This window comes from Parasteatoda tepidariorum, chromosome 1 (genome assembly GCF_043381705.1).
Source record: "Parasteatoda tepidariorum isolate YZ-2023 chromosome 1, CAS_Ptep_4.0, whole genome shotgun sequence".
Taxonomy (NCBI): domain Eukaryota; kingdom Metazoa; phylum Arthropoda; class Arachnida; order Araneae; family Theridiidae; genus Parasteatoda; species Parasteatoda tepidariorum.
Window position 1 is genome coordinate 11368958 of NC_092204.1, and position 24981 is coordinate 11393938.

The 24981-nt window shown below is 30.4% G+C and overlaps 1 protein-coding gene and 1 long non-coding RNA gene across 4 annotated transcripts in view; one reads left to right on the top strand and one right to left on the bottom strand.

Annotated features, from left to right (window-relative positions):
• Positions 1 to 24981, bottom strand: part of LOC107444248 (polycomb group protein Psc) — a 185079-nt gene that overhangs the window by 56096 nt on the left and 104002 nt on the right. For 2 of the 3 annotated variants that reach the window (XM_071186721.1, XM_043049802.2), the window contains one exon: positions 2824 to 3101. The gene's annotated coding sequence lies outside the window, so the exon portion shown is untranslated. Of the gene's footprint in view, positions 1 to 2823; positions 3102 to 3714; positions 3961 to 24981 lie in introns of those variants that run through there. The other variant, XM_043049801.2, reaches the window with a different exon arrangement.
• LOC122270837 (uncharacterized) lies at positions 400 to 9766 on the top strand. The gene is made up of 2 exons (XR_006226016.2): positions 400 to 2552; positions 9562 to 9766. It is a non-coding gene; the product is annotated as an uncharacterized lncRNA (long non-coding RNA).

A 24981-nucleotide genomic window follows, 5' to 3' on the forward strand; every position in this document is an offset into this window, starting at 1 on the left:
ACAACGCATGTCATTAAATGTCAAAAGTACAATTTTAAAATGTCAGAACCTTTATTCAACATAAGTAATAGTTATTTTTCCAAATGCAAGTTTGTTTTTCTTTTAGAATTAAATTTGAACAGCTATCTACAAACTGTATTAGAATCTATCAATCACTGTATACTTAACTACAAAATATTAACAACAATTTAATACAGTGTACACAATACACCAATATTGAAATTAGTATAACTGTATAGGGTGGAGGAAGAGACTGTGACAAACTTATAACATAGGAAAACAGAAAGGTCACTGTGTACAAACATTAATTTTAAGAGCTCAAAAGCAAAACTTATTAAACGAGTTTCAGGGCATTAAGTGTGCATAAAAATGTAAAGAGCATTGCTACCAAATAGTCTTTCCACTTGCACTATACAATGTACAACCTCCCAAATATTCTCTACTCATAAAATGATAATAGCACAGGTTGTATGATTTACCCATACATAACCCTTGGTACCCATAGACCTTATAGATACTTTTTACTTATAGATTTACAAGAAACACATTAATCTTTGCAACTGCTTCTGATCAATAGACTTGTAAACACTCAACTACTAAAACTAATGTGGGTTGACAAAACTTAACAAGCAGAAACAAGTAGTGTAAAGCAAATGGAAACGCTTAAAATGCTGATTGTACTTTTAGTTAAGTTAGGGTAAATAATATTTAAAATGCTAAGTAAAGACTCAAAGAAAATAAATATTAATTCTTAAATTGCTATTCTTTCACATGAAACAAAAAATAAATAAAAATAATAATTAAAATGTGTAAAGCAGGATTGGCATGACTTAATTCACATCAAGATTATGCTATTCAAATCACATAATTTTTGTAAAAAATCATTGATTGATCATCAACTATGATTTTATTTAAGAAAATAATTGATTTAAGCCAAATGATTTTTTTAAATACGTCAAAAATAGTTTTACACATAATGATTTATAAGTACATTCTTCTTGGCGCGATTTTTTTAAAGTCAGATTTCACTGATAACGAAGGTTTTATTCAAAACAATAATTTAAAGAAAATGTACAAGTACGTAAATTTTTTTTTTAATAGACTAAAAAATAAATTAGAAACTAAAAGTAGATAAGGGCGGCTTGAAATTATTAAGTGTATTTTCCTATTAGCTGTGTGTAAAATAATTTTCTGATAATAAACATATTTCAACTATACTCTTTTAGTTTTTCGTTTATTTCGTTATAAAAACTTACTAAATATGTAATTATCGTATATCTATAATAAAAACAACTTGCTCTACCTAGAGAAACTTAAAATATTTTTTTAATTTACCCTTTATTGGATATTTAACTAGCATATTGCCTACGTTTTAAAAAATTTTAGGATGTTGAGTGTGGAAAATAACTAGTTTTTCAGTGATTAGTTAGTAATAGTTAAATATTAATTTTTGAAATATTTTGGATTGAAATATAAGTTAATTTAGCATTATTATGATTTTTAATAATAAGTATTATTAATGCATTTTCAGGGAGTTTGGAAGGCAAATATAAAAAATTGAAAAAATATGGTTTAAATATAATTGGATTTAAATAAAAATAGAAAAAAATTGAAAAAAAAATCATGATTTTTGCCAACTTTGGTAAATTTTTGTAATGCTAAATGCAATGGTTTATGTAAAACGACAAATGACTACTTTTAAATAATATTTGATAAAGTAATCTAACACTAACTAATGATGCACTACAGAAACTCCAGCAGTATTAACTAGTCAAAAATTAATAGTAATTTTTCTTAAAACATTTTCAGAGCTAAACAAAATTCTCCAGAAAAAAATATCATCTTAGATCAGAGAAATAAAAAAGGATATTATGGTAAGCATAAGAAATTATCTAATTCACAATAAGATATTGCAAATAGAACCAGATACCAGACAAACCAATTTTTTATATCCCAAAAATGATTTCCAGTAATTTCAAGCAATTATTTTGGAGGGATAAAAAAAAATTTTGGAAAGTAAGAAAATAGATAGCAAGTAAATAGTAGTAGGTTTTTTTTATATATGTAATGCTCTGCAGTAATTATTTATTTAGACCAGGTCACTAAAAATAATTATCAGCAAATCGGTCAAGTAAGAATAAAGGATGAAGAACATCTGCCAATAAAATTATTAACACAATTTAGTTTTTATCACAAAAACCATAATATGATAATTATCAACAGGCATACCCAATAGTTTTCACTATATCGATCAGTAATTATTAGGAAAAACGTAAATCCTATCAAATAACATCTTAATTATAATTATCTATTAATTAGTTAAAATTTAATTTGACGTAATATAGATAAGTTTTTATTTTTTTTAAAAATAGATAACCGAACTTAAAGCTCTGATTTTCAAATTCATGCCTGAGTTCCGCCAAGTGGTGCAAAAGCGCCAACCTAGCGTCCATGCAATGGTTTGGAAAACCCCCAGAAAATAGGAACCCGACCTATTAACTGTACAATATTTTATGGATTTCAACAGCAATTTGCAAGATTTCTTAAATTAAGTAAGCATTTTTTTTCCCGTAATGTTTTTTAGATATCAGAGTAAAATTACTAACAATTTTCGGCGATTTTGTCGTAAATAAGCGATAACGCCACCTTAGATTAAATAAAGATAATATAATCGCAAATTTTAGTATTAAAAAAATTATAATATTAAAGAGCAAATTAGAATATAGTTTCTTATATAACTATAAGAATTAAAAGAGATTATATTACTATAAGATTTAAACTTTCGGATTTATAAAATGTATGAAAGAAATAAATATATCTTACCTAATGTAACAAGGTATCCAAAAAATCTTCGATAATTTTAGTAATCCAGGATATTAATCCAAGTTATATGCACAAATTACACTACACACAATCAAACGTGCGTGGAATAATCTACACGGTAATCCATGATCAATAAATTCACACAACGATATTGTAAATAAGCTCATAAAAACGTAATCCAAAGTAATAATAACGATATTTCACAATTCACAAGAAGTAATCCATTAAGCACAGGTTTTCACAAATATCCATGAATTAGGTAATCACCACACTCACTCCTGTTAATTAAAAATAATTACAATTAGCAATAATAATGCACACTGTAAACAAAATAACTGTGAACAACAAATATTCTATGCAACACGAAATCTGTAAATATTAATTTATAATTCGTTGCACACTGTAAACAAAGTAAATATAAATAAAAAGCAACAATTCGTGCAATTTAACAAATACAAAATATATGCGATTCATATATTGAAAAAAATGGTATAATTATTTAATGTACTTTTCGAATGCGAAAATAAATAAAGCTGAATAAGCTATGTTTGAGTAGTATTTTGCTGCATTCAGATGTAAAAATCATCAAAAATAAAATAAGTGAGCATAACAATATATTATTGCTTATAATTGTATAAGCTCAATCACACAATAAGCAAAAGAATACAATTTTTCCCCTTATACATATTATTATTAAAATTATACTATTAAAAATATGATTAATTATATTGCGATATAAATTTTCCTAATAACAAAATTTTGCAAAAATAATAGTAATTGGTACAACCATCCAATCAGAAACATAATCTGAATATTTTTCCTCTATGCCATCAAGTGCATACATCATAGATATGCATAATTACATATGTAAACAAATAAGCATACGCTTACTTTTGTATAGAATATGGCCGATCTTCGCAAACTCCATTTTTGTAAGTGAAGCAGCTGTATGTTGATCAGTCAACAATCAGCCATAGCAACTAACAGCACAAGCAGTCGTCCGAAATCGACTTTCCGGAGAAATCCGAAGCGTACGGCACCGTGGACGGGAAAAAGACCGACAAAATAATCCACATTTGTGAGCTGAATACCATGTCCTGAACCTGACGTCGCTACAGACTCACTGAGGATTCAATGTGGTTGGCTAGAAAATGCGCTCGATTGAATAGGCTCCGCCCACACCCAGCGGCAAAGCACGACTTGCAAAGCGCATGTGCCAATGATCCGCCTTTTTCTACCCTCCCTTTCCCCCATTTCTCTTGTGACGTATAGGGACAATGAGCCGCCAATGGCAGCTTTCACAGCCTCAATAACATTAAGAATTAGACATTAAGGGGGTAGTAACAAATTGAATATTTTTCATTAGCGACTATATTTTTATCATTCCTAACACCAAACTTGTTTATTCTTATACAAGTATGTGTGATGAACTTTGCACGTAACCATATTTTATAAACGCAAAGCAACACATTTAAAAAAAAATATGTTAGATTGCAGGATCTTTTTATTAAACGGAGACACCAGAATATTTCTCTGAACTTTAGAAAATATTATTTAGATTTTTATGAATTTAATTATCATTTAATGTAACAAGAATACCAGACTTTCAAATTTGAAAACTGATTGGATTCAACAAACAAACAAAAAATTATAAAAAATATTATGAGAACAGGTAAGATTAGTTAATATCCATTTTTAAATGTTTGAAGGGGAAAAAAAGGAATATTTTTACAATAATACCACCATTTTAACATGTCTCACGCTATATTCCTTAATAAAGTCAGGAGACTCATTTTTAAAGATTTCATCCTTAAAAGTATTAACTGTTTCAGAAATATTTGCAAAATTTTATTGTATTCAACTCCTCTGTGTAAAATAAAAATGGACAGTTTTAATTATAAATATTACTAGAACTTGCACAACAAAATATACTAAAAACATGTATGCAGCGTTACTAACCGGCAAACGTCGGAAATAAAATTATCAATAGATATGGGCCAATAATTTTTAACTACTATTTAACTTGAAATTACGAAAATTAAATGATCAAGCAAGCATCAGTAAATTAATTCATCAATGTACAGATTATTGAGAATCTGCTGTAAAACTGATAGACTAACATCAAAAAATAAATAAATAAAAATTATAAGAACTGCGAGCTGGAAATTGTACGCTATTCTGAAATTTTCAGCTAGTCTCAGAGTTAGGTTTTATTTCAAAGTTTGGTTCATAGCAGAACATAAAAATCAAAAAACAAGAAATTTTAACAGTTTTTGATCATCTAATTCTTAGAATTGAGGGTTAAAAATGAATTCCATTGTATTATCCTGCAAAAATAATATTTGGACGTTTTGGGGGAATTAACTTTTATATATATTTAAGAGATACTAAAATTACGTATAAATTTTCTACCCAACATCCTCATTATTTATCGATAAATTAAGAGCTCTGTAGTACATTTAAGTGCATCTTTTATAGGCGAAAAATTTATTTCGATAATAAATAAAATTTTATTTTCATTAAAATTTGTTTTGATTTGTATATAATTAAAGCACAACATTGACAAGTATTTCCAATTTTTTTTATATAGATAACAAAAGAATACATAACATAGTATCATCCACCAATAATACGTTATGCATCACGTTTGAGATCAAAAAATTTACTCATACTATTACAAAGAGCGTATTTAATTTTCTAATATTGTATAATTTATTAACACAATGTTTAAGACCAAACATAACATCCACACTATTGCAAACAGTGTGTTGATGTTTAATAATGTGTTATAAAAAATAATTAGGATAAAAAATATTTCTACATTGCTCACACTATTAAAAAGAGCGTATTTAATTTTCTGATATCCAATAATTTATTAATACAATGTTTAAGACCAAACATAACATCCACACTATTGCAAGCAGTGTACTAATGTTTAATAATGCGCTATAAAAAATAATTAGGATAAAAAAAATATTTCTCATACTATTGCAAAGAGCGTATTTTACTTATTTAATAATTTATTAATGCAGTCTTTGAGGCCAAACATACTATTACTAAAAATAAAAATAAAAAAAATAAAAAAAATTACACTCTGATACGTGCTCATTTTTCAGACTATATTTACAGATATATCTATAGATAAAAGAAGAGAACGCAATATACGGCCCCCCAGTGGAGACCCAGCAGTAACAGCTGCTTGTGATGTTTTCAGAGCGGTGGCTGCAGGAAGAGGCTAGGGGAAGAGAGAGGAGAGTAGGGGAATTGTGCTGGGAAGTGGGAAAAATAGAACGAATGTAGCAATCAGAACGTAGGGTTTCGGAAAGAACGAAAGCAGCAGAAAAGGATGAGAGGCTGAAAATTGGAAATCCTCCTCCAACACACGGACAACGGCAGCACGTGTTATTCCCTTCAACCTGCTCCTGTGACGTCATGAGCTGGAATGCACGCAGCAACGGACCGCTTCCATTGCTTGCGCTGGGGGTAGTAGGGAAGTTTATTTATGTTATTTTTTTCCCCTCCCTTCCCGTTGCATGCTTTTTCCTTCTTTCTATCAAGGGCATCAATCTTGTTGTTGGCTGGGCGATTCCATTTTGTGTACAAGTGGCGGAAGAGCTGTGTTGTCGGGAGGGGAGGTAAGGAGGCTGCCTGCATGTGTGGAGGAATAGATACTCCTTTTAGAATTTAGTGCCTCTCCCTTCCTCTCCTCTTCGGTTCTTTTTCCATCGACCGCTACCTTCTCTGCTTTGAATTGAAAGAAAAAAAAGTTTCTCGGTCTAGTTTTTAGAGAAGGAGTTTTAATACTTCAAAGGAATTTATTTCCTGCAGAAGACGGATTATTTTGCGTGTTTTGTCAGAGTTGGGATATTTGTTTTTTGTTAATTTGGAACGATAAATAAAAAGATTTATTGTTTTTAAAATAAATACATTTGTTGCATCGACATATATTGTGTGATTTACTAGATAATTCAGTTTTATAATTCATTAAGAGTGGGATATTTAAATTTTATTAACTTGTTACAAATAGTTCTATACAAAGAAAAACAAATTGTTGTATAGACATATATTGTGTAATTTACTATATAATTCAGTTTTATAATTCATTAGGAGTGGAATATTTAGATTTTATTAACTTGTTACAGCTAGTTGTATGCAAAGAAAAAAAAATTCTTATTTTTAGAGGAGATCTGTATTTTGTTGCGTATGCAGTTGTGTAATTTAGAACATAATTCAGTTTAATAATTTTCTTGACGTTTAGATAATTGAACGATAAATTATATTAATCGAAGAAATTAGTTGCACACATTGTTAGCATATACATATATAATACATGTACAGTATGCATATATATATTAACGTGAAATTAATTATTTTACCCAAGATGAAATCGTTAAAGTCGAATTTACCCTCAGATACAACTTTTTCATTACATTTCATAATCAATGATAAATATTTTTATAGTAAATAAAATTATATAAGCTGATTTTATATGTAATTGATTCTAAATGAGCAAATTTAATTATAAAATGAGCTATTCTATTAAAGCATGTTTTAAAAATATCATCGAAAAGGTTTATATCATAAAAATTGAAAAATAAGAGCGGAAAAATAGTTTGAATGCATTCAAGAGGTTCATTTCGACCGTTTTTATATTAAAAGTAGTCGACGTCCAGACATTTCATCCCGTGACATTTTTTTTTTCATTTGATCATATGAGATGAGGAAAAAAAAACGCATCTAAAATTTTTGGTAGAAAAAAAACGGGTGCGTGTCTTAGTTGCAAGATCACAAATGACGGATTGGCAAATTCTCTTCAATAACTCTGCGAAAATGTTTTGCACAACGCATTTTGAGGAGATAAATATTTAGAGCATAAGTTACTAATTAGAAATTTTCTGACGATGGTTCAATCTTACAGACCAAAATTTCATTCCATTGCAATTATTTGTGATAAAACAGAGTAAGCAATTTACTGTAAATGATAGCATCGTTCAATGCAGTATTTGCACTTACAGCAGTATCATTAATCATGCAGAATAAACTTGATGCAGCTGTTTATGCAATCACTAACAGAGTAGACAGCACTCTGTGCCAAATTATTTTTAAACACATCACAAAAATAACAATAATAAAAAATATCCGCATCTTAAAAAAAAAAAAAAAAAAAACTTATTCTTAGTGAGTAATTTTTAGTCTAACTAATAGTTGGCATGCACAGCATCCGAAAGAATGTCTCAAGCACTTATAATCATATTTATTTAATTTTCGTTAAATATGAAACAAAATATCCGATCAGAACGGTACATATCTTGTGCCTTACACCACATGGTATAGTTATTCATTTTTATATTTTCCAATAAATTATATTAATACAATTCATCAAGGTTATTAAATACATAAAAGCAGTCCATTGTTAGACTTTTGAAAAATATTTTTGTGTTTGCGTAGTTTCCTGCTAAAAGAATTATTTAGTATCCAAATAAGTTTTCATAAATACAATACATTTTCATCAATACAATTAAAATTTATAAAAACTATCAAACGGTACAGCAGGTCTCTATGGAATCTAAATTACAGTTTAAATTGCCTATTCAAAGTTGCGAACTTAATAGTTCGATTGTTTTTAGCTATATTACGAAAAAAAAAATGAACTATGAAGCTCTATATACATTGTCAGACGATTTCCCGCTCTAAGAAACCTTGACCATATATCTCACACAATTTTAATTATTTATGTTTTTAAAGGTTATGAACTTTGAAAAAATTTATATAATATATAATTAAAAATTATAATCTTACATCTTGATCGAATATTTAAACAAAAAATATAATATAAAACCCAAGATGGCGGCATTATAGGGCTCTCGACATGTTGTCGTAACACTATTAAAATTTTTTTTGGCATAGTTAAATACATGGCGTACTAATATTTGAGCAAATACATGGCATACGCAGGTTGAATATATCAAATTAGCTGCAATCAAAATATGCAACAAACCCTTATCATATTAATACTTCTTCAGGACCGAAAGAGCTTTCCCACATATTCCTAGAGTATACTTACTAGGTTGTACGTATACATACTAGTACGAGATGACCTTAGATCATGATCTTGAGCCGCTAGATCACAGTGTAGATGGTTGAAGAAAATTCACTCTATATTACGGTTCAAAGTACTAATATTGAGGTTTAACGGTGAACCGATTTTTTTTAAGAGTGTATGATAAGCACGGTTCAATTTATTACCTTATTAAGGTTGCAGCAAATTCGGTCAATAATATGGCTCTAGGCACAGATATTAAGGCTGCAGAAATCCGGTCCATATTATGGTTTTAGGCACTAATGTTGAGGATTCACGTCAAACCGATTTTTTAGAGTTCATGAAAAACACGGATCAATTTATTATTTTATTAAGGTTGCTCCATATGTTGGCACTGATATTACGGTTTAACTGATTTTGAAAGTGCATGAAAATTTTTTAATGGAAATAGTATGAATAAAAAACAAAGGTGAAATCAAACAACAACAAAAAAAGTTTTGTACTGTACTCTTTTTACTCTAATTTTTTAGAGGATGCGGCAAAGTTTAAAACATGATGCCTAACTTTCAGTTGAAGCCAAACGCGGAGGAAATATTTCGGAAGTACCGAAAAATATGAGAAGAGGTGGTGTTACGAAAATTGCTGAAATGCTTGCAACTGCACCATTTGTAATAATGTATTTTATTCTTTACTTTTAGGGTTATTTCGCTTGTCACAGGACTGAACCAATGACATGAAAGGTGAGGAACATATATCAAGTGAGAACCAGTTTGCTTGGTACATTGTAGAAAACCAATTGAAGAGAGGCTTTGCCTGTCTCATTACAGTCATCCCCCCTGCAACCCTCGAGGGGGGGGGGACGGATAAGTGAAGAGATGAAATAAATTCCTGCTTCTCCCCTTATCTTCCTTTATTTTGTACTGGGATTTTTTCCCCTTTTATAGAAAGAATAGGCTATGCGTTTTGTCTGTACTTATTTGTGTGAAAGATAGATTTAGGATTCGAAGAAATGAGTTGAAAATCTGAATCATTATGAAAATATAATCGTGCTGTTTATTTCATCCAACATTTCTTCATTAAAAAAGAGAAGAAGAAACTTATATAAGATTAGGAAAACAGGATCAGACAGGTATTTTATAGGATAAGAGAAGGTTAATTTGAAATAAAAATCTTAAGTTTTACTTTTTTCAACTCAGTGAATACAAGGAAATATTTATTTATTTATTTTTTTTTTTGAAAAAAGCTTGTTTATAAAAAATAAAAAAAATTCCGAATGTTTTCCACAAATAAAACTATAAAAATCGTGTCTAATAGTAGTCCCAAACAGTCTCTGGCATTAGATTTCTGACTCTGAAAGCTTAATTACACGTAAAAATAAATAAATAAATCAAAAGCTTTAGGCTTAACAAAAATAGGCTCTTCTGGTTTAAAAAAAAATATTAATTATTTAATGTAGTACTTATATTTCTTTTTTTCTTCTTTTCATTCTTTCTTTTTTTTCCCGTTTCATATTTTGAATATGTTTGCTGAGGATTTATATGAAATGTTACTTACGAAATAATCGTAAATCCCGTTATAATAAATTATCAACTTATTTTTTTATTTTAACCTTTAATACCTTTTTAAGGAATTGAATTTAGAACGAATAGGGTTACGTTATTTTTGATAAATTTAGCAATCCTTTGAATGAAAGAGATACATCGATACTAATATGAAGATTTCAACTCCTCCATGTAACTTTTTTTTCAATAACTAAGGACATTTAAGTTTTTTGCCAAATTGTCAGGCACAATTCGTTCTGTGTTCGAGCATATTGTTTAAACAAGAGTACTATAGAACAATGGTTATAATTTTTTTTTTTTTTTTGGCTATGGAAACCCAAATTATCGATCTTCTTTTTGCGGAACTCCGACTTAATGTTAAAAAAAAGTTCATTAACAGCTTAGAATATATTAACCGAAAAAAACACTACTAATTATTTTGTATGTATTTAATGCGGAGAATGAAATATTTTAAATTTTCTAGATTTTTACTGTCATAAATATCGAAAATAGTTACCAGAGAAACTTAATTATTGAATTTGATCATTATATTTTGGATTGAAAAGTTCGATGAGTGATACTTATGGAATTCTTTATGAATGCATATTCTTTTCATAATTTATTCAATAAATTGTTTTTGAAAAAAAAATTTTTTTTTTTTAAATTTGGTATTTTTTTGCATAAATAATCTTAAATAAATAATTTTTACATGAATAATCTTAATTTAAAGAATCGAAATATTAAACAAGTTATGGATTATTGATTGGATAGATTACTGCTGATTATTATTTCCGTATCTACTCTGTTGCCACCGTTTTTATAGAAATGTTAAACTCTTCTGCACTGTGATAAAATTAAACTTATGCGAACCTTACAAAAAACTATTCCGGCGTTGACGGGCGACAGCAAGCATGAGGTGGTTAAACCTTTACTGATCATTTAAAGGCATGTTTATTAATTTTTAGTCTGCAATATGAGTAAGATTCAATTTTTTCCCCATGCGAATTGAACAGAAAAATTCATCAATGAAGATTAAAAAAAAATTTTTAGATGTTTCTTAATGGTGAGCTTTTTGTGAAGTAAAAGAGAATACATTAATATTTTGTTATTTACAGAAAATGGCGGCAGAATATCATTTAAAACCTCATTTGAGGCGGGAAAGGAAGCAGAAATGCGCGGCATTATTTTGAATGACAAGGGAGGGAGAAAAAAAAAGTGGGTCAATTCCAAAGCAGGAAGGAAGCGTATACCAGCTAAAGTTGTGAACTGGATAAATTAGGCAATTATTTTACTGATTTTCAAATTATGCGACTGGAATAGCAATTATTTAAAGCCCTTTCTGAAGAATAGCTTTTACAGATCATATTGAGATTTCACGTATTTTTTGGATGTAAAGACTTAACTTTCTCAATACAACAAAATAAATTTGAATAATGCCTAATGATGGGTAAAAACTTTAACCTCTTTTAAATGTTTAATTAAGTTACTTTTGTAACGAAAATTTCTAATAAAATTCAGGGTTTTGTTTTCAGTCCAGGCCATTTTTTTTTTCAGCACTTAATATTTGTGGAAAAATCAGAAGACACCACTAGAGGGCATCATTGAACTCATTAATATTCAATTTGTAACCGTAATCTTCAGCAAAGATGTTTGTGAAAAAACATCTACGTTTTTACTTTTACTGTAGTAGTAGTAACATCCTCTGTCTTGTATATATCATGTTGAAGATAATATATTTTTGTTACTTACCCCTACGACTAGTCATTTCACATATGAGTAATTTTCCTTTTTTTAAAAAAGCGATGCATATATTCACTAATAGTTGAATTTATCTTCAGTGTAAGTATAAACCTGGTAAAATGAGTTGAAGACGAAATATTGAAGAACTGTGTGCCGTTTTAGGTAAATAATATTTCGAAATTAAGTTACGTTTAAAATTGATACAATTATAAGACAAATCACATAAAAAAAGTCTCCTAGTTAAAATTCGATTTCTCAGGAGAAAACTATTCAATAGATTTCATTCAAATTTTGTATTTCGCCATGAAAAATGACGTTCTTCAAAAAATTGTACACCATACAGAAAATTTTTTCAATTTTTACTAAATAAAATAATAAAAAATAAGTATTTACTAAAAATTATTTTTTTCCATAAAATTATCTTTGGATAAATGAATTTTATAATTGTTTGTAAACAATTTTAAATTCGCTTAAATAGTTCTGGAGATATAATGAAACACGTGATCCAGAATTTTTACCACTCTCCTGACCAAACTATTTTGGCCATATTACCTAGATTGTGGTTAGCACTCGCCTCCCAACGAGAGGATCCAGATTCAATCTCAGCATTGGCTAGGATTCGAATTCAGCACCCGGCTCGAACGAATCACAGTGCTGACGTAAAATATCCTCAGTAGTAGATGAATCATGGTTTACAGTTTCCTTACCACCAGGTTAACTGTGGGTTTTAGTGGGTTTCCTCTCCATGTAGCGCAAATGCTAGTTGGTTCCCTCCAAGACCTCCAAAAACGCAAACTTCTCCCAATACTTGACCCATGAGTTCACTTGTCTTCTAGATTGGGTTCAAATTAAAAGGCTTGGGAGTTGGAGATTGGTAGTCGTAAATTCAAAATTGAGTCGACTGTTAAACGACGGTTATAAAATAAATTATATTTTGGAAAGCAGAATCTGATGAAAAAATGGTAAGTTTATGTGTCAGATTTCGTAATTTAAAATATCGTCTGCTCAAAAATTATTTAATGTGGGCCGTTTATTTATTTTTGTACCACTGAACATTATGTTTTTAAATCTATGTTCAGAATTGGTTTCAAGAAAATCCAATATCATGAATTTATTATGATTTTAATATTATGGTTTTAATATTGGATTTTAATATTATGAATCATTTTAGGATTTTTTGAGTTACTAAAAAAAAAAAAATCGCAATTTACACATATATGATTTAAATATTATTATTCATGCTATAAATCGAATGAGCTGCAAGAAAAAAAAATAATAATATACACAAAATATTCTGGTTTTAATATTAATAGCATGTTCAGAAATGGTTCAGATAAAAAAAAAATCACAATAGACATAATAATATGAATTTATTTTTTTTAAACTTAATTTTGCCGTTAATCAGAAACTGTCCCCCAGTTCTTCATTATACAGATATAATAATATACAGTGTAATACAACATTTCATAACATATTGCGTTTATAAAGTGATAAAAAAATTAAAAACATTATTTAATGCGGGGAAAAATACTTAGTAAACTGCAAAATTAGTTGAGAGACAATTATTTTAAAATAGAGGGGAAAGACATTTTCGTATTATTTCGATTTTCGGTAAGTAAGCAAATGCAGTAAACAATTAAATTTAGGGAGACAAATGAAATCTCAGGTAGGATTTGTTTCAATTAGCTGTCAGGGTCGAGCGATTTAACGTTTTGTCAAAATTCTCAGAAACATGCATACATAGTATTTACATAGACCCTGATGTATCATATATTAAATTAACTGAAATACAGCCACTTTTACGATAGATGATTTTTTAAAAAAAGATCTTTTAAATAAAATATTAAAGCAATTTAAGTCATTAGAAGCTAAACTTCATATAATGATTTTACAAGAATAGCTATTTGATTTGCATTCTGTATAATTCTATATAATTATCTTCTTTTCTTTTTTTTTTAATCTCAAAAATATCGAATCGTATTTCTGTTTTGTTTAGCTATATATTTGTAAATACGAATTACAAATACGTAAATAAAATATGTAGTCAAAGAAAATGATTATTTTAACTAGTTAAATAGCTCGTGAAAATCGACGAATGATTGGAGTTTGTAAAATAACTGAATGGTATAAAGTTTTTATCTAGGCTTTTTTTCCTAAATTCGAATGAAACATCACAGAAAAGTATTTTGTAATGAAGGTTATTAATTTTAAACATTCTGGAACTAGTTGAAAGTTTGAATCTCTCTTTGAATCAATGTATAATTTTTCTTTTTCAAAGGTTAACGTAAAATGCATTTTAACTGCAATATTATTTATTTTACATTATTTTTATTTATTTTAAATTTTTTCTTTTTATTTTATACTGTTATTTAGTCTTTAAGTACTAAATTTAATAATCCATTGACTATTTCAATTCGTAAAAAAAATAATAATAAATAAATAAAATTGTGTTATTTTTAATAATTATTAAACCTTTTGTTTCACTAATTTGGAAAAGAAATGCATTTCTTAATAATAATTAAAAATAAATATTTTAAATCGCAAAAAAAAAAGGATTTATTTATTTTTTAAAAAAAATTCAGAAATATCTTTTTTTTAAAAAAAAAAAAAATTCAGAAATATCTTTCTTTTTTTAAAAAAAAAATTCAGAAATATCTTTCTTTTTTTTAAAAAAAAATTCGGAAATATCTTTCCTTTTTTTAAAAAAAAATTCAGAAATATCTTTCTTTTTTTTAAAAAAAAATTGCCATATGTTCTCAATTTTTTTTTTTTTTTTTAATTACAATCTACTTTGCGGGACAAAAAATTTTCAACATCCGCAGAGGACAATAAAGAAAAGAACAATATTGATAAAAGTATTTGGACTCATTTTAAGTCTTTTAATATTTTTGTTATTATACTCCCCATAACCTTGCCCTTAATTTATTGAAAATATACTTAATAATCCAATGAAATAATATAGTTCATATTAAAACGTTCTTTTTTTTCGTTGTTAATTTGGAAATGTCTTTTATAACAATTTTGATGAAAGTAACACGTCCAATATTTTGAAGAACACGGGCTCCACTTAATGTTTAAATTGTGAAATAGCAATTTCTTATCCTTGTTAAAAAGTGCTTCTTTAAGAGATCAACAATTTTAATAACAAATATTGCTGAGTTAAGAAATAAGAATAAGACCAAATTAAAAAAAAAAAAAAAAAAANAAAATAAAAAAAAAAAAAAAAAAATATGAATTTTTATGTGTACTTTATAATGCTGATTTCCTCTATAGTCGTTAACAATACTGTAGAAAATGGATTCTCAAATTTCAGGAAACTTACGTCATTTTTGACGCAACCGTTTCTAGGTATATGTCTTGACCAAAAATTTCGTCAAAGTGATGAAATAATTATTGTCACTTCTTCGAGGAAACGAATTTCGTAATATTTAAAGAAATATTTCGTCATTCTATTTCCTTTTTTTTTTTTAAATTTACCGTGTTTCTGTAGAAACACCGAAAAGTTTAATAATTTTTACTGAAGCGCTTTGGTATTGATTTTGGTAAACTTAACAATAAAATATGGTTTAATAATGAATTAATAAGTTTAATAAATGGGGTAAAATTTGGTAATTCCGTCATGATACTTCAGAGCCAACTCTCGGGCAGCAGACAAGTGCGGATCGTGGATTAAATAGTACCGGACCGACCAAGAAACATTAAATTTATTTTCATTTTATTTCCTGTGGTGTATTTCTCCCGGATTTGTACAACTTTCCATGGGCGTGAGGTTAACCGGGAGCTGAGAGGGACATCGCCTACAGCTACACCGATACCACGCATGTAATTGTATTTTATTTTGAAGGCATGATTAAATACAATTAACTTAAATCAAAACAATCTAAAGTATAAGCAATCAACTTCCCCCTTCTTCAGCGGGCCGTGGTAAAATTATCAAACGTTGACCGGTCCGCCGGGATAAAAAGGTTGATGAGCACTGCTCAGAGCATTAAAAACCATTCATTCGGTTAAATTTACTTTTCAGTTTTGAATTTTTTACTTAATGTGTGGTAATAGGAACTATAATTTTGAAAACTAGAATTTCCGGTAAATTTTTACTATATGAACGAAAATTGTTACCATAAGAACAAAAACCACCACCATAGATTAAATACTGTATATTTCGGTTTTATTACCAGAAATGTTTTTTTTTTTTTCATTTTTTACCAGAATGAAAAAAAATGTCTCTCCATGTCTTTACGTGGCCGTACATACATGAGTCCAAATAGTAGTACGCATTGGTCTTTCCTATACAGTACAGACACAAATTTTACCGGAGTCTTTTGTTAATTTTTTTTTTATCCGTATGGTAATTTACCTACATTTATTATTTGATCTAAATTAATAAATTGGTATATTGATAAATTGTTTGTAGTCTTAACGCTTATTTTGCATTAACGATACAAAACAGCTCACAGGAAATTCTGAATTGTAGGAAGTTTTCTTTAACGTTAAATGCACAAAAACAAAGCTACTCATCAAAAATCTAAATAATAATAACTGTTTACTATTTAAATATCTTTCAAAAACTGTTGATTGCCAAATTGTATTGGCATAATTTGTGAGAAAAAAAATCATTGGAGAATCAATCTATACATCTCTAATTCTGATTGGGTGAAGGAGTTATATTTTAAATGTATCGAAAGATACTGCCTAATATAGTAAATATCCATCACCAGTTTATTTGTAAAAATTAATTGAAAAGTATTAAAAAACATATTTAGAATTCTCCCTCCCCGTCTTCACCCCTTCAACAGTTGGGTTCGGTTGGGAAAGGAAGGGAAAAAGGGAACTTTGCATCAATGGATGCGTCTACTTTAATGGAAAAAGAGGATCACACTAAAGATCATGTATGTAATAAATGCTGAATATAAAAGCAAGAGTCGTGGTAGCTCAGGGGAGAGAGCACGCTCTTCCCAATGAGGTGCCCGGGTTCGAATCCCAGCGATGGTTGGTGGATACGAATTTCGTACCTTGCTCGTACAGACCACAGTGTTGACGTAAAATATTCTCAGTGGTAGACGGATCATGGGTTAGAGTCCCTCTGCCGTCAGACTAACCGTAGGAGGTTCTCGTGGTTTTCCTCTCCATGTAAAGCAAATGCGGGTTAGTTCCCTCAAAAAGTCCTCCACGAAGGCAAATTTCTCCCAATACTTGATCCTGGAATTCCCTTGTTTTCTTGATAGGGTTCAAAATCAGAGGATTACGGAGTTGAACATTGGCAGTCGTAAATTCAAAATTGAGTCTGCAGTTCGACGACGGTTATAAAATGAAATATAAGTTTGCCTGCACTGACTCTTTCCATACTTTAAATTTTAAATTACTTTTGGAGGAGAAAGAGAATTTAAGATGAAAAATTTTTCCCGCGGTATAGCGTCCTCTTAAAGGCCTCTTCCCTCACCACCTTGGATTTTGGATAGAATTTTTGGTTTTCATTTTCCAGATGCTTTTATTTTCCTTTCTATATTTAAAAAACTTTTGATGATAGGCTATCATTTGAAAACAATATATTTTTCAAAAATAAAAACAAAAAAAATTGAGGGCATTGTTACATTAAATTAGGACTGAAAAAGAGCGCCCATAACATTTAGAGCTTCTATGAATTTTTTTTCCCACTCAAATATGTATCACAATAACATTATGGTACTCAAAATTTTGAGTAAGTAATTTATTACTGTACTTTTGCCAGCATTTGGATTTTTTAAAAGTTACATCGATTATTGTTTAAGTTAATAAAAAACTAATTTCGGTAATGCTTGAAAATTCTTTTAACGTTAATTACGCAAAAACAAAGTTAGTTATCAAAGTTTTAGAAACAGACAAATACATAATATTAAATTGTTTTAAAAAGTGTTGATTGCATAATTATGTTAGCATAATTTTCATCCAATGTTAGCATCTAATTTAACGACACCTTTGTGTTTCAAACGTTTCAGAGGAAACAGCTGAACAGAGATCATATCTACCATAAATTTATTTTTGAAATAGGACTACATAGGGCGGCGAAGAAATGAACCCGGAAAAACATTTTTTTTTAAGATAACTTTATTAAAAATTAATAAATTAACAAAATATTACGAATAATAATGAGAGTAGACTATTAATAATAAGTAAATCTACTTGGTTTCAAAGTGGCCGGCTACGCAACGATGCAGAGACGCTTTTTGAAATTTTTAGCAATGAGCCTCACATAAGCATCATTCGCGGTTAGAGGGACGGTGGGTATATGTCCCCGTCAGTATTTAGAACTCCCTAAAAGTCCCCCTTAATATTTCAAATAGCTAGAAAACTTCCATGAATTATTATCGATTTACATTTCTTAAAGTTAAAAACAAGAAAAAGATTTTTTAAAAAAATCATTCTTTCAGCCAGTATTTAGCACATTTAAGAATTTTTTTTCTTCTTTTGTGTGAAATTTAAAGAACAATTGGGATTGTAATTTTTTTCGTCCTCCTCAGAAACAGAACTCCTACGATGCCCACGGGGCCGCAATCTCTTCAATCTAACCCATTCCCGCCCGCCAAAGTGATTGCTTTAGAAGGTCCAAACTTAGTACTACAACGATTGTGTACAGAGAAAATAAAGTATTTCACCCTGCTGCTTTAGCTTAAACAACTCTGAAACAGCAAAACTTTTGCTTGAAGTTGTAATAAAAGCCGAAAAACTGTACGAATACTAAGTGATATGATATACAAAATGTTATGATTAATGTGATATTTTTTTTTTATTTTATAACCGTCGTTCAACAACCGACCCAATTTTTGGATTTACGACTACTAAGGTTCAACTCCGTAGCCTTGTAATTTTGAACCCAATCCAGAAGACAAGGGAACTCCTGGATCAAGTATTGGCAGAAATTTGCCTTCGCGGAGGACTTTTTTGATGGAACTAACCCGCATTTGCGTTACATGGAGAGGAAGAACACGAGAACCTCCCACGATTAGCCTGACGACAACGGGACTCNCAACTCTGAAAAAAGCAAAACTTTTGCTTGACGTTGTAACAGAAGCCGAAAAACTGTACGAATACTAAGTGATATGATGTATAAAATGTTAGGATTAATGTGATATTTTTTTATTTTATAACCGCCGTTCAACAGCCGACCCATTTTTTGGGTTTACGACTACTAAGCTTCAACTCCGTAGCCTTGTAATTTTGAACCCAATCCAGAAGACAAGGGAACTCCTGGATCAAGTATTGGCAGAAATTTGCCTTCGCGGAGCACTTTTTTGATGGAACTAACCCGCATTTGCGTTACATGGAGAGGAAGAACACGAGAACCTCCCACGATTAGCCTGACGACAACGGGACTCTAACCCATAATCCGTCTATCACTGAGGATATTTCACGTCAGCACTGTGGTAGGTGCAAGCCGGATGCGGATTCGTATCGACTAGCCATCGGTGGGATTCGAACTCAGTTCACCTCATTGGAAGGCGAACGCTCTATCCCCTGAGACATAATTAATGTGACCGGAAAAAAATGAACACACAAACTAAAAATCTATTTATCGTACCCTACAAAAGCATGCATAAAAATTACCGCTCTGCGTTACCACCCCTTCGCCGGTTAAGTGTAAATTGCGCAAAAAAAAAGAAAGAAAGAAAAAGAAAAAAGAAACGACTACTGTAAATTATCACTAATGATCAGATCTTCACGTTCTTGGACTCAATCTTAATGGTTCGAGGGGTTCAACTCAAATATGGTAATAAATTAGTGCAGAAGATATTTTTAAGTTACGAAACCAGACGCAAAAACGTACTTTCTCTGAATAAACATATACCATTTTTTTCAAAGGATTCGTATTTCTACACCCCAAAATACAGGGGATAACCGCAATCTGGGAAATATGGTCCCCATAGTTTGGTCATGAGAGGGACCCCCTTATGATACCTTTACTTTTTGCGAAATTCGTCATTATTTCGAGAACTTTTTAAGCGAATTGAAAATGTTTTGCACGCAATTATAAAATTCGTTTATCCAAAGAAAATTCCATGTTAAAATAACTTTTACTAAACATTTTTTTTATTATTTTATGAAACAACCAATTAAAGAATGCAACAAAACATTAAAGGGGGAAAAAATGTCTGATCCGTCCATTGAAAAATATTCTCATTGTGCGAGAAAGGAAACATATTTGAATAGCTCCTATTATATTAGAAAACTATCTATCTTCCTTTTTCCTATTATCTTTCAAATAAGAAATTCTGAGTTCTAGGAAAAAGTCAGAAAACCACTCTTTCGAGAAAGAACTCAAGATTAGTTTTGCATATCTAATCCACTTTCACGCACGCCTACTTTCAATCAATATTCTATTGTAAAAGTGTTTGAAATAAGCCGCTCGTGGCTCCCACACCGCGAATCGGAAGTCAACCGTGACAGAACAGCGATGCGTTTATTATTATTTATTATTTAGAACGCTAATTAGTATCAACTACAACTATTTTTTTCAGTACACTAATTACTCTACTCAACAAAGTATTTTAAAACATATACGAAACACTAGACGTCCATGACCATTTAGAATTTTGTTGCAAGATAACAAAAATTTCCTTTTCGTGGATTTTTACTAGAATAAAAAGAAATGTTGCAAGGTTAACTATCTAAAAATATTAGTAATGTAATTGCAATTTTTATTTCGAGTGGCTGAAAATTTTTTTTTAATAAAACTTCCCGTGCTTTTTCTTTTACTCTATAGTCCCGCAGTGGACTGATCGTTAAGACACGTTTCCCAGCAGATCACCGAAGTCAAGCATCACTGGCTACGGTCAGTGTGCGGGTGGGTGACCACTTGGATCAGTCTTCGTAGGGACCAAGGGTGTGCGGTATTGGTCCTCGTTAAACTGTGCTACCGTACTCGACTTCGCGCGCAGGTCGTCGGGCTACCGAAGCGGGGGTGCCATCCCCTCCGCAAAGGATCAAAATTGGGATGGCATGTCTTCGGATCATCATCCGGGATGTTTCCCAGACCGTCGCCAATAGCCCATTGTGCAGCTCTAGTGCGACGTAAATTAACAACAACAACTTTTACTCTATAATAGAGAAAGGAATTAATGTAGGTTATTTATTTGTTTATAGAGTGCGATGTATATCACGTGGTGCACCCCGGACAACGTTTATACGGCAAAATGATCTACAATTTTAGCAAAAGTAAATCCTGCGGACTGCTCGCTTTCATTTATAGATTTATTATTACCTTTTTGTTATTCAAATGTTTTTTAATGTGCCATTGGAAATATATATGTATAAAAGATATTTATTTATATTGTACAATTGTTTTTTATTTTTTTTTTAAATAAATTTTTGTTGTCTTATGAAAGTGTAAAGTTGTTAGAGGATGCTATATCGTGGGAGAAACTTTTCGTGGTAAATTATGTTTTATTGATAACTTAAAATTAAAAGTAATCCAGAGTAATTCTACAATAATTTGTTTACATTTTGTTAGTTTAAAAACAGTTTTCTGCTTTTAAAATTTCGTGGTGCACTTAACGTTTAACCTGATTTACTATTTCTATGTTTTTAAAATTTTAATTATTTAAGGCGAAAAAGATTTATCATGAAGGTTTTCTTTCGCTGTAAAGCGTCCTCAATAATAATAAAAATAATAAGAATTTTCCGAGTATATCCTGAATCCTGAAACTTTAGATCACAAATCGAGAAGATTTCCGTTTGGGTGTTAGAGCAAAAATGAAAATACATGAAATATGCAGTATTTCTAATGCGGAGGTCAAGGACACCATCACCTAACCCGACACCCTACCATCATGATGGTCAGGGTAGCATCAATCTTGCCCAGCACCCTAGGAACAATATACACTGACAACTTCCAAGTAATCCACTTTTCTAGAAAGGGGTGAGCTGATTTATATCATTCTGTTCGTTTTTAAATAAATCACATCGGCATTCCATCCTGATTCAAATCAAGGTTATTGCTTACATTGATAATCCAGCCAACTCGAATACTTTTTTAAAAAAATTTATTATATTCATTTTACGTGTCCACGAAAATGCATTCTTAAAATTGTTTTTATACAATAAATAAATAAATAAATAAATAAATAAATAAAGGGGATAGAAGCAAACCGTGTACCTCAGGGACGGTTACGATACTTGGATGGGACGGTCTGTACAGTAACGAAGTATGACGAATGGGACAGCTTGTACTGTAAAAATTCAGGAAACCTTTACGCGTTACCGCAAACGATGGCGTTCCTGTTTTTGTAGACAAATGGCGGCTATAAGTCATCCTCAGATTGTCTACAGTCTCAAAAGCAAAAATCTCGAATAGTGGATCTGTTAATTACCGCTTCATTTAAAAACTAATTTCTGTTCCTCAATATCAAATTCTTTGGGGAAATTGCACCTCAAAAATTATTTAGCTTAAAAATCCTTTGAAGTTATCGAATTTGGAATAAGGTTCGCGAAAATTTTCGTTTCGCCTGCACATTTTATTAATAAAAAAAAAGGGGACATCATTGGTACAAAGTGTGCTAACGTATTTCTTTGTTAATTATTCAGTAACACCTCGAGAGAAAAAAACGTAACTTGAATGTGTGATAAATGTAATGTGTGATAACAGATAATTTTTTTTTTGGGGGGGGGGGATGGGAAAAGAAAAAAAGTTGTGTCAAAATGTGATAATTTTCACTTCCAAACATGCAACTGACGCTCACTTTCTGACTCTCACATAGTTGCTAACAGCTCCGGATTCGACAAAGCATTTTAAGAAACGGTAGAGCACTATAAACTAAAATTTACAGATTTTCGGTTAATTTTGCCAATTTTCTAAGAGGATTCCAATTTTCTTTTCTTCTACACGACATAACAGTGAAAAAGTGGCGTCAAGCCTTTGAATTATTTAGAAGTAGTTTTGAGTAAAAATCGAGTTGACTAAACCGAGAATCATACATCAAAACACTACCACTATAAAATATTTATCCGAAGTCCGGTGCAAGTTGGCATCTCTGCAGTCATACACAAATTTTAAAAAAAAATGTGTTTATGAGCACGATCGACAAAACGTGACAAGTTAAATATCATACTGTAAAAGGTAGTTTCTGCACTACAGTATCAGTCAGTTTTGAGTTTACAGTATTATTTCAATAGTTGAAATTAATCACAAATTGTTCTTTTCTATCCAATATGATGTATGACCGATTTTTTAAAAAGATTTTTACCCATGTTTTTAAAAGTATTACTTCGGTATATCGGAACAATTCATGGGAAGGATAAGGTCGTCGATTATATCGAGACTTTCCTGTAAGAGTCTCGCTGAAGGCTGATTGCACATTCATTGGAGCTACAGTTCCTGGCCAAATTTTGAGACGCACTGCAAGATTCTATGTAAAATCTTAATTATCAGGTGATACTTTACAGCTTTTTTACTTTTACATGACAGAAAACAATTTGCACTTGCTTACGTTCGTGTATCAATTGGTTAAATTAGGTGATATATAATTTAAATTTGGCGATTGGATAAATTAGATGATACATTATATAAATATAGAATATTTATTACATAAATATAGAATATTTATTATTTAATATAGAATATTTATTATATAAATATAGAATATTTATTATATCAGGTGTTATATTAGTATATTATAATAAATAGACCAAATTATTCGACGCACTGGATTGTTTTAATAATTACATGTCTTGCCCGAGTTTATAGGCAATACTTTTATATTTAAACATGCATGTAATAGGTTTTTATTCAGGATGATTTTTTATATACTTCCTATTTACATTTATTTTTTGCGTATTGCATTACAATGTTAACCAATTGATACACGAGCGTAAACAAGTGCAAACAGGTTACAGTCACGTAAAAACAATACTGCTGTATAGTATCACCTGATAATTAAGATTTTACATAGAATCTTATAGTGCGTCTAATAATTTGGCCAAAGGCTGTATAACTTTGCTGTTAAAGGAAATGGGATAAAATCATTTATAAAATTCTTGCATAAATTAAGTATTGCACCTTGAAAGACATCAATTCCATTTTCAGAAACCTCTTTCCTCGCATCTTGAATTTTAAGTTAATTCACTTATTTATCATTTTTTTTATCTTTAAAATTTTTTTTATGATAGATTCAAAAGCCCTTAAGGCTGTTTTTCGAAAGCTCTGTCATCGCATGAAATGATACTTCTGGCTAATTTTAAAAACTACTGTAAGTTTGCAACAGTTACTCATGGGCAAATCGAATAAAAATCCACCATCAGTTTCTTTTTTTTTTTTCGAAAATTAAATAAAGAGGATTAAAAGTACGTTTAGAATTTCCCATCACCACCCTTTCGACTGTTAAGTTCGATCGAGACGAGAGAGGACGCTATACCGGGTAAGAAAACTTTCGTCACAAATTCTCTCTTTCCTTTATTACTAATTTAAAATTCAAAGTGTAGTTCCCAGCAGATCACCGAAGTCAAGTGTCACTGGTTGCGGTCAGTGTGCGGGTGGGTGACCACTTGGTTCAGTCTGCGTGGGGACCGTGGGTGTGCGGTATTGGTCCCCGTTAAAATGTTCTACCGTAAAGTGCTCGACTTCGCGTGCAGGTCGTCAGGCTACCGAAGTGGGGTGCCATCCCCTCTGCAGAGGATCAAAATTGTGATGGCATGTCTTCGGATCATCCTCAGGGATGTTTNTTCCCGGCCCGTCGCTAATAGTCCATTGCGAAGCTCTAGTGCGACGTAAATGAACTACTACAACAACAACAAAGTGTAGAAAAAGTGAGTTAGACAAACATAGAGTGGGCCACGAAGTTTCAAATACTGAAATGAAAATTTTAAAAT